This window comes from Melospiza melodia, chromosome 6 (genome assembly GCF_035770615.1).
Source record: "Melospiza melodia melodia isolate bMelMel2 chromosome 6, bMelMel2.pri, whole genome shotgun sequence".
NCBI lineage: Eukaryota > Metazoa > Chordata > Aves > Passeriformes > Passerellidae > Melospiza > Melospiza melodia.
Window position 1 is genome coordinate 57667305 of NC_086199.1, and position 18701 is coordinate 57686005.

At 44.7% G+C, this 18701-nt stretch overlaps 1 protein-coding gene across 2 annotated transcripts in view; it reads left to right on the plus strand.

The window, feature by feature from the left end:
* The first annotated feature begins 2727 nt into the window (after positions 1–2727).
* Positions 2728–18701, plus strand: part of DENND2B (DENN domain containing 2B) — a 152463-nt gene continuing 136489 nt past the window's right edge. For both annotated transcript variants that reach the window (XM_063158505.1, XM_063158504.1), the window contains exon 1: positions 2728–2825. The gene's annotated coding sequence lies outside the window, so the exon portion shown is untranslated. The remainder of the gene's footprint in view (positions 2826–18701) is intronic.

Genomic DNA, 18701 nt, shown 5'->3' on the forward strand with positions numbered 1-18701 from the left:
AAAGGGTCAGTCAGGTGCCTCCGGATGCTGCCCCCCGGATGTCGCCGCTGTGCGACAGCGGGGCAGAGCCCACAAAAGCCGTAGACCCGCCGTGGCCCCTGGTCTCTACGGGGAAGCGGCGCTCCCCGATGGTTTTTGGTTAAAGTTGCGCGGTGTGAGCTCCCGGTGCCGGTAGGGGGCGATGGCCGGCCGAGGGACGCGGTGCGGGTCACGGCCGGGCCACACCGCGCAGCGCCGGCACCGCTGCCGAGGCAAAGCCCGCTGGCCGGGGCGGTGAGGGAACCGCAGCGCTGGGCCCCGCCAGCAGCACTGCCGAGCAAACCGGCCCTGTCCCCGGAGCAGCACTGCCGAACAAACCGGCCCTGTCCCCGGAGCAGCACTGCCGAGCAAACCGGCCCTGTCCCGGTCTGTCCCAGCAGGGCAGCGCCAGGCTCCGGTCACCGCTCGGAGTTACCGCAGCGGCTCGGGAAGTGGCTGTGGCTGCGTGGGAGCAGAGCTACTTGGAGCCTTTGCTATCCTCGTGTGCACCGTGGTGACAGTAGTAAGGAAAAATAAGCATAAACAAAATAAGCATAAATCTTTCTTTAAGTCCCATATGGCCCAGGTTAACGTGAGGCCCCGATCCTTCAAGTCCTTCATTCTTATAGAGAGCTTTGCTAGCTGTAATCTCTCTGACAAGCAAGAAAAATAATCCCCTCCTAGTTTACATTTTATTGTCATCTCCCAGTTGCTTAAGCAGAGCAGCAGCCAGCCCCCGCAGTAAACAAAACCTTCACAGGCTGCTTGCTCATTAAGACATAGAAAGCCCCCATTCAGTGCTCAAATCCAGCTTAATTTTAAGTTTGGTCTCCTGTACTCAAAAGAAAATTTAGGCAAGCTGCTGGAGTGCTTGAGGTCTGGGGAACTGAATGCAACATAAAGGAGGAGGGGGGGGGGGAATAATATTTGATAAAAGCAATGTTAGTGTGTTTGATGTGGTGGAGAAGCAGCCAGAACAGCCTGCTTCCTGCTTAATTGGAAGTTGAACGTCCTTGCATCATGCCTTGTTAGCAATGGTCTCCTGGAGAGGTGAGTGGGTTTGCTATGTTGCTGCTCTTGTGAAATAGACTTGGAAAGGCCCTCCTATGTCGTTTTCATAACATGCAGAGAAAACTGATAATTTTTTCTTCCTGCCAGGTACTTGCAGCAGTAGCTTGTTGTTCAGGAGGTAAATTATTCCTGTTGTGTTGAAATTTAAACTCCCACTATTTTTTGATGTTTGGTGACACAGTACTCCTTTGCAGCTGAGTAAATACATCTGTCCCAAGAAGGCTGACAGCTGAAATAGCTTTTGCTTTGAAACACACATTCACATCAGAATCCAGATGAGAGTTACCCTTATTTCCTGTACATTCATTCTTTTGAAATATAATGGAGGTTTGTGAAATGCTGGGCATTTCCACCAGATTCCCTGTTGTGTGGGTTGATGGATCAGAATATCTGAAGACAATGTATTTCATTTTGCTGGTGAGGTGGCAAAAGCCAGGAATAGTTTATCTTGAGCACTTGGTTCTGGGCTCAGGGAAGCATCCTTGAGTAGGAAAGCTCATAAGCATTTGCCTGATGCTATTTTGCTTCCATTTAAGTCAAAGGAAAGAAAGTCAGAAAGTGCTTAAAAGTTCCAGAAATGTGTAGTGCTGGAATTTGTCTTTCAAATTGCAGAATACATGCTGCTTTTTATTTTTCTTCTGTACCTAGTATCATTTGGTTAATCTGTTGTGAAGTCACTTGTCTTATCAATGCCTACATAACGCTTGAAGATCTAGGAGTAGTCTCTGTATTTTGCAATATTCATGGTCCTGCTAATAGCTAGCATCCTGCCTCTTCTGTATTATTTTATATCAACAGTTTTTGGTTGGTTTCTCATCTGCCAAACCATCAGAAGCCGTGGGCACGTGTGCCAGGGAGGTGGCCCGCACAGACAATGCCATGCAGGGGCATTTTTCCCCCCAGGTACGCGATGCCCTGGGGAGCCCTGGCCAGCGAGCGGGACACCTCGGGCTGCGGTGCCCCGGGAGCTGAGCGTTCCACATTGCTGCCAGGAGCTGCTCCGGGGGCTGCATCGGAACCCGGGCACCCAGCACGAATAGTTCAGAGTCACGGCGCTCCTCCACAGGTGCTGTGAGTGCTCGGAAGGCGCTCCGAGAGCTCCCCGGCCCGCAGCTCCCGGCTGGGAGCCATCAGCCCCGCGCCCGGCGCAGGAAGCGCGCCCCCCGCACTCCTCCTTCCTTCCGCTCTGCCCCGCAAGCGCCGCTGCCCGAGAGGAGCGCAGACCTCGGGGGCTTTGAAATAAAACCGAGCGCTATCGCCCCTCCGGGCTAGAGCGAGGGGCAAGGCTGTCAGTCGGGGGGCTCGGTCCTCTCCTCCTCCTGTGCCCATCGCATCTCCCCGCGGACCAGCCCGCCCTGCCCGGCTGCTCCCCTCCCTCCCCCTGTCGGGACCCGGCTTTGGGGCTGGGGGAGGCGGTGCCCACCCCTCCGCGGGGCCGGCGGGAGCGGTGGCTCGGCAGCCCGGGCCGGGCTGCGCTGCGCTGGGGGAGCAGGTTTCTTTGTTGGCTGCCGGGTGACTGGTTCCCATTAATCTCCCGCACTGGTCGTGGCCGTCTCCACTTCCTGCCTTTGCATACTTTTCTCTCCCTCGATCTCAGTCCCTTCCCACCCCCCACCCTCCCTCCCTCCCCCCTTTATTTCCCTCTTCCCAGCTTCTGCAAAAAAGCTACAACCGCCCGGGCTGCGGGACGGGGGCTGCAGGCGGCCGGCGGAGGGAGCGCATCCCTGCGCACCTCGGTAAGGGCCGGGGCGGCGCGCTGCCGGGCGGTGGTCGCCTGCGGGGACCCGGGCAGGGGAGCGGGACCGGGGGGAGAAACGATTGCTCGTGCTCCGGGTGGCCGTCCCTGCGCGCCGGGAGCACCGGGGATGCGCGGCGGCGGCGGGGGCTCGCCGGGAGCTGCGGCACCCGGAGCGCGGAGCCCCCGGGCCAGCGGAGCCGCCGGAGGCCGTGCGGGTGCGGGCCGGCCCCGCGATCCCTGCGGGACCCTGCCCTTCCCTGCCCTGCCCCGGGGGAGCACACACGGGCGGGGGTCCCTGCGCACGGGCGGAGCGGGGACTCGGGGCTCCCGCGCCGGTGCCACCGCCGCGCCTCGCGGGACGCTGCTTTTGGCGGGGGTGGCGAGGGCAGAGCCCGCGGAGGGACAGAGCCCGCAGGACCACTTCGGGCGGAGCGGGGTAACTCGGATCCGGCCGGGGAGCCAGCGCGCCCGGCGTGGGGCTCCGAGCCGGGGAGACGAGAGCTGCGGCGCTTCCCTTCCAATGCCCGCTCGCATCGTCCGGCCGGCTGGCTGCGATGTTTGCGTGCGTGCTGAAAAGCGTAGAGGAGCCACCTGGACTCCGGCGGAAGACTTTAGGATCCCAGGACAGATTTGGCTGAAGAGCTAAGGGAGTTGTGCCGCAGTTCACTTGGTGGGAAAATCAGATGTCCTGCTCTTGGCTTGATACCAAAAGTTTGCGTTACTAAGGTCACCGCAATCAAAGAATAGCGGTTGCATATGAGAGAGCCTTCTTGTGTTACTCCAGTTTTATCACTCAAATGTACTTCGAATTTAGTAGTCAAGCTGAATGAAGCTGGGTGCCTAGTATTACTGCATGGAGTATGTCAGTAGTAGTGTTTTCTACACCTTCTGCTGACTTGGGGAATAGGATTCCTTTCATTTTTATGCTGGCCAGTCAGACTTCACTTCAGGCATATGTTAAATAATCCAATAAAATTGGACTGATCGAAATCCTTGGAAGATGGAGGATGAAACTGCTAGTCGTAGTCTGGTTTTTGATGATAGGATGAATTGAAGTGAGGCTGATTTGCCTTTAAGACTTAAGAATGTTTTTTTAATACATGATTAATTTATAGTTGGTGGATGAAAATTTCCATATAGTGGAAGGGTAAGTAAACGGGGCAAAGGTAGGAGTATGATGCATTTGAGGAGAGGTTTGAGAAAATAATTTATGTTTTAGGAGCACCAAAATTTAACTTTCATTGTGATGATCAGGTTATGCAGGTGACATAGTGGAAATCTGTCCCAACTTGACATGAAAGAGTAAGATTTATGGGTTTGACCATTCATTTCCCTCTTTCTTTAAGATCAGTTATTTAAAATAAAACTGCAACACATTTATAGCAATGATGATGTCTTTATCAAGTTACCCAGGAGCATAGTCAAGCACCTTTTAAAATTAACTACTGTCTGCACTGTTAAGGGTGACAAGACTGACATGGAACTGAAATCTTGCTTCTGGGGTGAAACCAGTTTCCTCAAGAGTATGGAGTGAGGAAAGGGGCTTTTGGAAAGGTTGGCAGGGATGATGGTGCTGGGCTTCCCTGGGGCACGGAGACTGTCCTGCTCCTGGAAGGATGTAGCATGTGTTCTCCTCTTGTGTGCAGAAATAAGAGAGCCCTGCCTGGCCTGGCTTTCTGCTGCTCCCTTCAGGGTGCTGAACTCCCCCAGCCAGCTTGGGTGGCATAGTCACTGCCCTTCCTGGCTTGGGGGAGAGGTGCCTTCTGTCCTCTCCTACCCCTGCAGCAGGTCTGTGCTGTGGCTGTCAGGATGTGCTCCAAGAAGCTCAGGATCAAGCATTGCTCTTTTCTTTTAAGCAAGTGCCTTCTTGTACAGTGTATCTCTTTAAGGAGTGTGTGACCCCTTATTATTGGTGACCCTGTAAACCGTTGTGTAATCTGTTGACTGTAACATACCATGCCAATTTATTCTTGGTTGGGAAGTCTTGCCAAGGACTTGATGGAATAGCATGATTTTGTCCACTTTATTGTTTTCATTGTGTTTCATAAACATCTAAGACCCTCTGGGAAGAATCACTGGGGCGGCCGGGCCTCCTTTTTTAAATTGCTGGTTAAATAAATGTTGCCAGTTTAAAAAAAATTAAAGTGGTATGCAGGATCTCAGAATGCCTGGAACTGCCAAACACTCATGTTTAGGAAGCAGGACTATTTTTAGTGTAAGGGCATTTAAAGAAATGATACAAGCCCCTTGTGAAGAGGTCACTGTGAAGTACACTGAAGAGCCTGCTTTTAACTGGAAAGTAAACCCAAGTTTCCCACAGCTGAGTAAAGCAAAATAACCAGATTCATGCTTTTCCTGCTTAACTGAAGAGGGAAAGGATGGGGTTTTTTGTTAGTCTACTGTAGTGGAAGTAAGGATGCTCAAATTCATATCATACAACAACAACAACAAAAATGCTGGTCTTAATGACACCCTCACCCCTCTGATTTCCTCCAGTTAGTATGTGCAGTGGAGATGTAGGACTAAAAGGCATTTGACACTTGAAGAGGGGCTGGGAACTGGCAGCTGGGAATATGGTGTATCCCTAGGGATCTGTGTTTGTAGGAGGTCAAAAGTCCCTTGCATGAATCCATGGTTGCCATTCTTATCTATACCTAAAAGAGCTGGGGTAAAATTAGGGAAGAAAAGATCTTGAGAACTCCAGGTGATCTGGGCTCCTAAATCACTTCTGAATATGGGACTGAGGTTGCCAAATAAATTACTGTGATTCCAGAGAAGTCTTTCCTCAGTTTGTCTGCCTGAGAAATGGAAGTCCTTTCTTTGGATGGCTTAAAAGAATGTGGTTTAGGTCAAAGTTACCACTGTGTGCTACAAACATCATGTTGTCTATGAGCTCTTGAGTAATCTAGCTATGTTTAATGTTACCCAGGCTCCTGCAGGGCAGAGGACCAACATCTGGACTGATCAGACTTTCAAAATGTATGAAATGATAGCAGAGTTGATTTTTGGTCCAGACTTCATTGATGTCTTGTTTAGAATAAGTTTAGTTTAGATTATGAATTGGGGGGTTTTCCTTCTTTTTCTTTTTTTTTTTTCCTGTTGCTGAGTGCCATGTGTGTTAGTTTTGTCTGTGTGCTGTAAAGTGTGTGCAACTGTTGCTTTTCAGATTTTTTGGTCTGCAGTTGGGATTTAGTTGGCAGTGCAGACAGAGACAAGTTTGGGGAACTGAATCCAAATATTTACATTCTCAATTTGGCCTAGTTTTCGTGCTTGTAAACATTTTTAGTCAAATTGAACTTTGGTGAGGTTATAAGTGGCTTTGCCAAGCTTTGGAGAGTCACACCCTACAAGACCTGAAATTCCCCCTTTTGGGAAGAGTTTTGAATGTTTTTTGGGTGTACATCCATCATCTGAGAGTTAGTACTCATCATTTTTATCCCTTATTCAACTGCAAAATCTTCTCCTGTTTGTTGGTTTTTTTTTCATGTAGAAATGCCTCATGCTGGTGAGCTGTGTCAGTTTAGGTGTCATGGAGGAGAAGTCCTGCCCGCTTATGAGGTCCTGTGTAGATTCCATAATTCCTGTCCAGATTCCATAAATCGTGGTCTCCTTTGCTGCTCTAGAGCTCTGCCCTGCTAGAGAGGGGCCATGGTGGAGATTCCCCTCTCTCGGTAGCTGCCTTTTTCCTGGTCCTTGTTGTTGCATTGTGCAGAAGATTTTAAGACTGATTTGAGCAATGGGGATGCTTGCTTATGGAGTTTCAGATTTAAATCATCTTTTAATTCTTGTAGGCTTTGAGCAGCTCAGATTTTACTTGAAACTTTTTATTCACTGAGGACTGAGCCTAAAAGATATGTTCTCCATTAGCAGTTGAACTTTCTGAAGTCAACACTACTACAAACTGTAGGGAGAGGGATAGCTACTACATTAACACTTCTTGGCCAACCCACCCTCTTGTGTGGGGATTGTGTGTTCCTATTGGGGCTGTTGCTGATAATCAGAGTTTGCAGTTATGATAGTTTAGTTGCAGGGTACTGGAGACCATTCTGGGCTAGAGGTGACTGCAGTGAGTTACAGTAAGATTCTTACTCATCAGTTGAGGTCTGGAGCTTTGTGTTCTCAGCCAGCCGAGTCTGGCTTGCCTTAGCTTAATCCACAGTGAACATGTTTAGAGCAATGTAACTCAGAGTGTATTCTCAGGTAGTTAAAACTGTTTGGGGAAATGAATGGTCTAATTCCTACAGTCAGTGCTTTGCTACATTCTGCTGTGAGCTTCTGACCTTGGAGATGTGCTTGGGAGATTGAGGAACACAGGACAGGAGTAGGTGTTCACTTTCAATGCCACCTTCACCCCTTTCTTGAAGACATGTTTGGTGGAGCTGTGTCTGTGGGCTGCAGAGCTCTCAGCTGCTGCAGTGCAGTTGAGAATTCAATGAACTTGTGCAAGTGGAGAAGTCCTGAAGGACTCAGGGAGAGCACAGTGGGTTTCTGTTGGAAGTGCACCCTGTGTGTGTTCACACACTCAGGAACGGGATGTTATTCCAGTGTGAGTGTATCTGTCTCCTAATTGCTCTTTAAAATGAAGATGTAAGAATGCTTAATGTGTTAACATTTAGTGTTAGGAATGGTGCCAGCACAGGAAACCAGGTCTTTGAGTTGAAACTTTTAACATTATTCTCTAACTCCCACGTTATTAAAAACAGTCACTGCATAAAGTTTTAAAGCCATAATTCATTTTATCATTTTGATGAGGTTGTCACACTGAATTACTGGTTTGCATTTTTCCCCTTAGGAAAAAGATTAGTAGTCTTCGTGGGACACCCAGTCACAATCACAGGGGACAGATGCTAACTGACTAGCACTGAGCAGAGCACTCTGCTCAGCCTGCTGTTCCAAGCACTAGGGCAGAGACCAAAAATTTTGGGAAGGCTGGCTGGAAGATCTTGCAACTCTTTTTCAGCAAGGAGCAGATGTTTCAGACACTGACTCTGCTCATTGTTCTGGGAAGTCCTTCAAGTTAGGAGATGAATCTGTCTCTTGACATTTTTTCCCTTTCAACTTGAGGGAGTACAAATAGTTTTTGCAATATGGGGTGAAATTAATGAGGAGTTCTAATGATTTTGATCCTTTGTCCTGATGAAAACTCCTATCACTTGAAGTCATGGGGAAGGGCCTAAAGTCATGTTTCTTTCTATGTGGCCACAAAGAAATGGGACATATTGATTGGCTCACTGTGTGTGAAAGTGCTTCTCATTTGGGCTACTAGGATTGTAATGGCTGAAGTTTCCAGTTTGCTTCATATCTTAATCCTGGTTCCAGGCCTACAAAATCCTGTTATCCAGTGTTCAAATGAGGTTTATGAGCCAGGAATATTGTTTTGAAGATATGGCAAATGAGGAAAGTGCAAAACCTTACCAAATAATCAGCAAGCTCTGATTATTTCCACTGTGAAGTTGCAAATCAGGCTGCAGTTCCATACCATAGCTTGTGTTTTTACTGCCTGCTATATTGTTAACTTAATCTTTGAGCAGAACATCACCTGTGCCACTCAAACTGTATAAGAAATGACTGGCTTGAAAGAAAGTTGAGATCAGAATAGGAAAGGAAAAAAAAGAGATCATAAGGAAGAGCCATAAAATCATCTGCACCTCCCTGAAGTCTGTTTGTAAAGATTACTTACTTAACAATCAACAAAACCATAACATAGCATTCAGTTCTCATCAATACAATTCACAGAGCTTTAGGTTAGTGTGCATATTTCTGTTGTTGTTTTATGGATATATCCATCACCATTTCTCCTGTGGAAATGGGTAAATATCTGGAATCATTTAATTGTACTAAAGGGAAAAACAAGGACAAGCACAGGGAGCTCATGCTGTCTCCTTCTTGTCACCTGTTTGAAACCCTTGGGACACTGGGGGTACTTGCAAGTTTTAATGGCACAATCCTGATTGCCTGGCTTTGTCATTACTCAACCTCAGGGTATCCTGGAGGCCTCCGTCCCTGCTTCCACAGGTGCTGTGCTTCAGCTCTTCCCTTCCCAGTGCTAAGGACTGGTGCAGAGGTGTTTGCTGCTGATTGGCCCAGTGGTTATCAGCCTCTGAAGCAGCGCTGTCCTTGCTGCTGTAGCTGCAGAGCAGCTGGCAGAGGAGCTGCTCTTTCTCTCCAGAGGTGTCCTCGGGCCTGGGAAGCAAAGGGGGTTGTTGCCAGGTGGCAGAGCTGCCTTCTTCTCATCTAGTGCCAAGGTGAGCTGGGGAAAATCTTACTTTGCCTGCTCTACTTTTCCTGTGGCTGCATAACTTGGATAACACAGGTAACTCTCTAGGAAAAATAAATTCAGGAGAGGCAAGGGCTCCCAGATTCTTGCCATTTTACCTGTAAGTAAGGCTTCATCTGAATCCTTGTACTTTGGGGAAGGTTGTCTGTTAGGTCCCAGGGAAATGTTGTCTTTTCTCTTCCTTAGTGTTCTGCTTTTCTTCTTTCTCCTTTTAGCCCTTTCCCTCTGAAAGCACTCCAAGCCCAGCAGCGGGGCTGTAATGAACTCTGTGTGTGCCTTAATCTCTGCTTGTGCTGCTGCTTCCAAGCTGTAGATTGATGTGAGACCTACATTTTGTTGATGCCACTTCCACTGTGGCTTGGGATTTGTTAAACCCTAGAAAGGGGATAAATGGTGACAAATTCTTCATCCACTTGTGAGCATTGAGGCTGCTTGTCTGTCACAGACAATCTGTGATAGCAGCTACTTGTGCTGCTGGTGACATATTCCTTTGTTTGTCTGTTCTGATATTGATATTTGTATTTAGTGGAATGCCAAGAGAGGTTATCACACTGCTTTGTGCTGTTAAAGAGTATCTATCACATAAGATTTAATTGTGATTTCAGCTTTAATTCTGGCAGTGTTTGCCATTGAGTTGTCTCCCTGTGAGACAGTTACTGTGAGCTGGAGAAACCAGCAGAGAAGTTGGTGAAAGTTCAGCTAAGGCTCCCTGACAAAGCAGTGAGACAGCCATGGAGTTTGCAGTGACAGGCACACACTCCAGAGAGAATAACAGTGGAAGGTAAAGCTGGGACAAGTACACTGTCTGCCTATTCACCTCCAAGAGATTGCAGCTGGAGGGGGGAACACTGTGGGATCTCTGGCTGAGGGGACCTGTGTGTCTTATCTTTTCAGTTGTGTAGATCATTGTATATTGTGACATTTCTGGCAACTGAAAAATGACAGGAGAGAATACCTAGCTTAAAAGCACAGTCTGTGAAAAAGATGGGAGAAGTTTCTTGCTCCTCTGAGTGGAGCCAGCTTCTCTTTTGAAGGTTAATGGTTCACATTCAATCCATTATAATTTTTTGTAGTAGAGACCATTATTATGTACAGAGAGCATGAGATGAATCTGATTTTTGGCATACTAGTGTTGATCCAGAACTACTGCGGGTAGACTGATGTGATAGAGGAAAGAATCTGACCTATTCTTAAATCTGGAGAGACAGTAGAATGTTTTGCTCTGTAGAAGTGTAGCTGAGCCACTGGCCTTGGAGGTGTGCTCTGGAAGCAGGATAATTAAGGTGAATGGCATGCTCATGTGATAAATTCAAATATGTGATGTGTATTCATGAGCCTATGGATAATGGCTAAAACAGCAGGAATCCAGCCCTGCATAGCCAAGTGCTTTGTCTTGGACTAAAAACTTCCTTTTCCCTTTCCCATGTGCTTTGCAGCAGGGCAGGCTGGCAAGCACATCTGCCTGTCCAGCCCAGACAAACATGTAGTGGGAAGGTCAGCTGGGGTGGAGACCACACAGAGCAGCTGCTTTGGGCCACATGAGTTATCCCAGCAGCGTCTGCTCACCTCTTCCTCACCTGGCACTGTACTTCTGGCTGCAACTTTTCAAATTGTTTCTGATTCTACCTTTTTTTAAATTAACTTTCACCTCCTAGTTAGGCAAAGAGTTAGGGGCAAGTACACCTTAACTTTTTTTTTGGGGAGACTTGGGATAAGCCTAAATATTGGATAGTCAGTGAGAGATGTTTTGATCCAGGATTCACTGACATAAATGAGATTTTATAATTATATATATATATCTAAGTTTTTGTTTTCAATGCACAATGAATACTTACCTCCATAACTTCTACGGACTGAATGGAGTATTCCTATACTGGGTCTAATGGAAAAAGGTTAATTTCATCTCTAGGCTTTATCATGTGGATTTAAAAAACCTGAATCAAACTAAGATTGGTGGTTTTTTAGGAGTAGGACAAAGGTCAATAAAAAGCAGGAGCTAAATTCAGATAGTAGCAGAAAGATGATGAGCTATAGCAACAGAGTAGCATCTTTCATTTGTAATTTTAAAAGCTCTGAACAAAATGGGAACAAAGGAATAAAGGACTGCATCTGACTTTGGTAGATGAGGGAAACATCAGTGCACATGAGAAGATAGAGAAGATAATTCTGGAAACAGATAAACTCTAAAATGGGACTCTAAGTGGAGTTACTTTTCTTCAAGAGGGGTATGATCAGGTGGTAAGACTATCAGGAAAATTTAGACTTTTAATACCATTTCTTCTCTGTGTAATCTCAAATATTTATAATGGACCATATTTAGAGATATGATGTTAATACTTTTTTTTTTCTTGAAAAGGATGAGTTCTTTCTCTACTTATGTCTGATTTTTGAGTCTTAGTCATAACCATTTTATCTGGTTACAAGGAGGCAGTTATTTTGTGTCTGCTATCCCCATCCTCCCCCTCATTATAAACCTCTGCCATGAGGCAAAGATATTTTCTGGTACATCAGTGTGCAGCTCAGGTTTACATCTTATGTAGAGTATATTTATCATAGATATTCAAAATATATTAATTTACCCATTTCTTTTCACAAATATTTCAAACAGGGCTTTCTGTGTGTGGATTAATTAGCCCTTTTAAAGGGATGAAAACAGAGATTTGCTTTGACACACAAGTTATCACAGCAGATGTTTCATTTATTGCTGAACTTCATTTTGACCAGGGAATGGAGGTATAAAGACCCCTTCTACCTTCAGTTTCTGATCTTTATTAGTAAGTCCTCAGCTCTCTGTACAGCCTTGATTAGGTTAATGCTCTACCTTTTTATACAACCCTGCTGAGATTTTCTAAGTCACTTATGATAATTAGAGGCTCATTTTCCATTAAAGTCAGTTTGAACCAAGTACAAAAATCCTTAGTGTGGCTTTGGCCTAATTGTTTAACAATAAAACATCCACATGCTCCTCTTAGGGGGAACTTGGGCCTTCACATTAGGAATGCGTAAGCAAAAGGCAGCAACATGTTGTTTCAGTGTTTTCCTTGTATTAAAGATACTTCTATGTGTTGTAACAAAAATACCTCTTTCTTAAAACAATTTAGCCCAAAAATACCTGCTTTTCTTCTATTCCCACACTTGGAAGAACACAGGTTTGCTCTGGAACGTTGGTATTTCTGTACTTTTCTTCCTTTGGTTTTTAACCACTCTGGGAATAATCACCCATGAGGAAGAACATGTTGATCTTTTTCCAAAAGAGAATACTTTATTTTTCATAACAACTAAGTACAATGTCTGTGGAAATAAATAAATAAATCTGGGTGAAGAGTTACTATTCATCAAATCTCTTGTCCAGTTGCTGCTTTTTTGCTCACTCATTCAGAAGTCCTCTAAGTCATTCCATTACCTGGAACCTCAGTTTCCCTGTGTGTTCAATAGTAAGGCACAATTTAACAATAATAACTGATATCTCCCCTTCTATTTCTGAGATCTGCACATGAGAGAAGCAAAAGCAACCAGATGTTTGTATTTAGCTGTTTTTCATGACCCATACCTTTGCAGTTTGCTGCATTTCTTTTTGAACCTGGGAAGGTTGTGATGGGCTGAAATTGCCCTCTGAAGGGTGGTTGCAGTTTTCCTGTAGAGTTTCAGTGAGCCTGAGCAGAGAACACGGCTTGGGGAGCTGTGAAGCTGGGAAGGCTGAAACTCGTGTTTGTTCTGCGCCGGCACCTCTGGTGAGCAAGGAGAAGGTGTTGATGTTGGAAGGAGCTGCAGTCCCGCTCCCTTGCCAAGTACGGGGTGAAGCCCTGAAGGAAGGAATAGCAATGATGTGTGACCCAGCAAAGGGTGTTCAAGACTTCTCCCTCCGAGTAGCTGGACCCTCTGAGGCATGTGAGGACTCACCATCTGCCAGCCAGGCACTCTTGTCAGAGGCTCAAAGCACCCAGGTTTTATAGGCCTGTTAAAGCAGCCCTGTGCAAGATGCTGTTTTTCTGTGATGCAGCAGGATTTCTGACTTTTCTTTTTCTCCTCGTATTTCCCATTGTCCAGGAACTGTAGCATCTATCAAGTTACACTTTCATTTAAACAAAATGCTACCAATATGCTTACACTTAAACATGCTACATAAATACCTTATTTTACTGCTTTATTAAATGTGTAACAAATCTGTTTGGCAGCCACCTAATAGGAAATGGTGTATAGGTCTCTCTTGCGCATTTACTGAGCTCTAAAGTTTTCAGGTTAAATTGGGTTTTGGATATCTCTTTCTTTGCAAAAACTTTTCAAATAACCTTATTTCTTTCTCAGTCCTCTGGATCCTGTAGGAACTCTGCTTGTTTTTTATATGTGCTGCCTGTTTGAATTGATTTGAGTCCCCTGAAGCAAACCTTGCAAGTTTTTCAAATTTCACTTTTGTGCAAATGGATTGCATTTGGTCAAATATTTTTAAGTTACATACATAAAGTACAGAAGGGGGAAGAATAAGCAGGTAACAGGAGATTTGTTTGCATCCTTAGCTGTGCTTTTGTTTTGCTGTATCTTTTTACAGATGTTTGGTATCACAGCTGTAGTTTTTCTCCTATACCCTCTCTTGTGAAGAGGATGCAGGCTGGAGAAGTGAACTGCTCTCTTTTCCTCCCTCAGTATATTTTCTGGTCTTTTTCTACATTCACATAGACATTTCCAGAGCTTGCATCACAAGCTGGGTTAGCTGATCTTTCATGACAGTGCTTTATTTTATTTACCAAAAGTTTCTTTCAGTATCATATTAGATTTGTTGCTACTCTGGAAACTCTTCTTTCCTTGTAAACTGATGGTGGGAGATAGTTTCATCAGGAGACCAGGCTGGCTGGCAATTTCTGGCTCAGATGGAGGAAGAAGGAACATTAAAGGGACATAAAGTGCTTTCAACTTGTATGAGAGTGAATGGAGGTGATTTAGTATACTGGCTGCTTGTTTTCCTCAGAGCTCTCATCTGTCCTGAGGGAGTCCCTCCTGCAGAGTCTCCTTGGTTTAGGCAGTTTGTGACCTACCCCTGGCCCCACAGCTGCTCCATCCTCAGGCAGTTTGGGCATGTCTTTACAGTGGGCCAAATGCCAATTGCATATTTGGGACTGAAACCCCATGTGGGTTTCTTTTTTTCTTTTTTTTTTCTTTTTTTTTTTTTTTTTTTTTTTTTTTTTTTTAAGCCAGAAAAAGGAATCATGAAAATGTGTCTGTTTTTTGTATTTTGCAAAGGTTGTTGTTCACAGTAAGGGCAATGGGAGTCTAAACCTCGAACTGCATTAACACACTTGCATTTTGCTGAGGTAACTCAAGTATTTGAGTGCATGCAAACAGCATGATACTGTGTTTCTTAGAAGAGGATCATGAGTAATGATAAAAACTCCCAACAAGGTGAAAATGGGCTTAGGCCTTTCCAGTGGTTTTGTTTCCCATTTGGAAACCTGATCTATTGATTGTTTTCTTTACTGTGCTTAGTGCAACAGCAAGTGAATTGAAAGCAGGGGCAAGTATCCGTTTTTCCCTAGCTGATACTTAACAAGATCAGATTCTGTATCCTTCTGTAAGGCTGAGTGATGCCCAGTTTTGCCACCTGGGACTGTAGTTGTAAGGAAATCAATGCCTTTAATACACTGGATTTCTGCTGCATTTGTTTAGAAAGCTGCTCCTGGGGGCTTGCTGCACAGTGAGGATTGTGCTCCTGGCTGGAATTTGCCATGCCCACCCACAGTGCCCTTCCTTACTCTTAGATTGAATGTCAGTCTTCTCTGCAATGTTGTTTGAAAGACCAGTGAAGGAAAGTAGCCTGTACCCTGCTTCTCGGGGTATTTCCTACTCCACCTAATGTAAAAGGATGAAAATATCCCAGTATGATAGTGTGTTACCCTTGCTTGGAGGAGCAGAATGACATTTTCCAGCAGCCTTGGAAGCAGAGTGGAATCTGCCTTTGAATAGGACTGTGGCTTTGGCAAAGCAAAGTGTGTGATATGAGACTGCTTTTTGTCTCTAAAGTCCTCTAAAACATTCTGACTAAACCGTTTCTCCTGGGCTAGACAGACTGGGAAAGGCTCAGTCTGTGGGCAGGAGACCTCCCCAGAGCCTGCTTGGTTCTGTGATTCAGCTCATGGTATCTGTCCCCTGACCAGAGAAGATGTGTGCCAATGGTCCAGCAAGGAGCTGAGGGCACAATCCTCTTGGACACCATGGTTTTCAAATGAGATCTGGATCAGGTGCTGGGCTGAACACTTGTGCCTCTCTGCCTGAGGAGTTATTGCATCTCTTGGAGCTAAGCAGTTGTTTAAGGCACCCTGAGCTCACCAAAATGTAATAATGATTGCCCTGCAACATTAAAGTGTCATCCAAAGATAACACAAGACCAGCCTACCAACACTGTTAAACAATCACAAACAGAACAGATTAAGTTAGCCACTAAATCAAACCAGGAAAACCCTCCCTTCTACCCTTACCAACCCCTACAAAGATTTGTTGCTTTTGACTCCTCCTTGGAAGATTACCAAATTTGGAAATGTGAGCTATTTCTGACCAGTTTGGCATCAAGAATAGGGTGCTATTTAAGTACTTTTATTTTATTTTGCTTTACTGTACTTCTGCCTCCACAAACTTCCCCTCTAGCTCTAAATGGATACAACAATACTTTGTCCTTTGTCCTTTGTGCCCTCTGTGCTTCTGGGGCTTTGCACTGTTAAATGAGTGTTATGTTTTGCTCCAGAAACAGCTGTATTCCAGATTAAGCAATTTGTGTGAGTACCCAATTTTCACTATTTATTTTTCAAAGGTGTTGCAAGGTTACTAATTGTTTAATGACTTGAAATTCTTCCTTGAGGAATAGCCTAGGACTTGAAGCAATGGTTAAGTCAGTGAAGGCAGAAGGATCTTGCCTATATGTATTTTGAAGTCTTTAGCTCATATTTGTGTTGGTAATAATACCTAGCTCTGATATAGCACTTTCAGTGCATTTCTCCAAAGGGCTTTGCAAAGTTGGAGGAAGCCATTACTAGGGCTAATTAAAAGGTTTTGCTTCAATGAAACATGATGAAAATATGCTGTTTTGCTTGTGCTGAACACTTTCTGGAATTCATTTGATGCTAGGAGAACTTCCTGAGGAGCCAGAGTGGGCTAAAGACTCGAAACAGAAACAAACCCTGCAACTGCTTTCTATGGGAGAACGGACATATCAGCACAACTGGCTCGTTGTGCAACATCAATTTTTTTGGTTTCATTCAAACATGAAATAAAAGCAAGGAATGACACTGTGGATATTGTAATGTCCTTGAATAATTTTAGGCAATATCTCCATTTTGTAGGTTAAGAAATCAAAGTGTAGGAAAATAAAATTACTTGCATGACTTGAATTGCCCAATATGCCAAAGATGGAGCTGGGGCTTTGAGTCTTCAGGCCACAAAGCTGCCTCTGATGCTTCACCATAGTTTAACAAGGCACTTGCTTTACCACTTTTGCATAAAACCCATTATTTCCAGAAATTAAAATTCCAAGTAAAGTGAAATGTGTAGAGAAATAGTAACAGTGAATTTCTCCTGGTCAAAGAAAAGGGAAGCTAGGTCTACCTATAGTGTTAAGTGCTTATGCTGCAAATGAGAACAAAGCATTCAGTGTTTCACTGCTGATATATTGCAGTGTGCATGGAGCTTCTTGGAGTTTGGGAACAGAAATGGAACTGGAATTGATTTCCTCAGAGTTACAGAAAAATAAAATGAATCCCTGCTGTTTATCAGTGTCTCTAAAAACATACCTGTTATGACATCATAGAACAGATGACAAAAGAATAGTGAGATATACCTGTGGCAAGGTGGATTTCAGCTAGAAATTTTTGAAGGTAATAGACCAGATAAGCACTGCTGTGCTGCCTCACTCTTTGAGGTCATCCTGAAGACAGTGCTTACTCTGCAGCGCTTTGCTGTTGGGAAGTGAAAAGAAGGTATGCCCTCGAGTCAGAAAAGGCCTTCCTCCAGCAGAAGGGAGAGATTCAATGCCCCATTTATTGTCTTGACATTTTGTTTTATTGTTCCAGTTTGCAGAGCAGTCTCCAGAGGTTTCTAAAGTATGCATGAATAAGAGACAGAAATGAACTCTTAGTTTCTTTTGGGAATTTTAGCTTGCAGACAGGCTTGTCTATTTAAACACATCTCTTGCTCCTATTGGCTTTGGCAAGAATCTGGGTGGCACAGTACCCTCCTACTTCATCTTCTAATTTTTCTCTATACATACCTTTATAGTTCATGCTATGCTGTTTGTTAACAAGTCTTAGTTCTCCTCAGATTTTTTTTTTCCACTGACTGTCCTTTATTACCTTTATTCATATTCCAGTGTAGTCTACAACCACCAGTTGATGATTGAAGCCAGATTTTTCAGTCTTTCTACACGCATGAACCGTGTCTGTAAGCAGTATCAAAGATCCTTTTTTGATGTAAAAAAGGCAGATATAAGAAGTGGACAGGAAGCAGAGAAATAACATGTTAGCTTTGATTCATTTATTGGTAGTATACTAAAAAGAGGTCAAAGATATCACCCACTAAAAATTCTCAGAGGTTGTGGGGCAACTGGGATATAAGTAGATTTATGCAGCATTGGTCTTGAAAAATTATGTATGGGAATCTTCATCACATATGGGAGAGAAGTTATGTTTATATCCCAGAATATAAATGAGATGCTAACTGGAACAGCTTTGTAGTGTGGAATGCCTCTCTTTCCTTCACAGCTTTACATAGTTCAGTGCTTCCCCTTCTTCATGTCCTCATGCCTAAGGAATGCAGACAAATAGCTGGAAAAGGTTTGTCTTAGTGCTGTTGGGTCATTAAGGTTCTTGGCCAAAACATATCCCTGACCTCCCTGGTCAGGGGAAATGTCATCAATGGCAATGGTTTCACTGAGACTTTAGCTGGAGTGTCTCAGCTGCTGTGGATAAGGCCTGAGGGTGCTGAAGGGGATAGATCAAAACCTGCTGTAACTCTTGGTAAGTGTGTGTCTGGTGAAAACCTTTATGCCTCATTTCATGCAAGGAGAATGCCTGCAGACAGTACAGAGAGGCATTCCTCGTGTGTCCATGTTTTTGTAAAACTTCAGGACGCTTCTCATCAAAATCCCAGTAACAGAGGGCCTGTTGGCCTCTCCAGCTGCAGAAATTCAGCTCTTAGAAGGATCTGGGCATCAATTCATAATTGGTGTGTAATTAACACTGAACTGATTGTATCACAAATTTGGAAGCAAACTGCTTCCAACAAATCTATGTGCATGGACATGAGGCATTTGCATTTTTTCCCACAGAGGAGCAATCATCACAGCTTTCTGCTGCTGTGTCTTTCAGCACAGCTTTCATGCCTCCAGAAAGCTTTCTCTGAACTGGAACTGCCTGCAGCCTTGCAGCACAAATGGATCTGAGCAGTGTTGTCTGAGAAAATGCTGATGAAAAACACTGGAAACGTTGTCAGGCTGGCATCAGGAGGAATGGTAGTACGTGAGCAAGGAGAAGCAAGAGGCAAATTCTAGGATCTTGAGATCCAGCCAGCAAATTGGAATTCTGTAGGAAGCAATACAAAAATATTGTGGCATATTCTGTA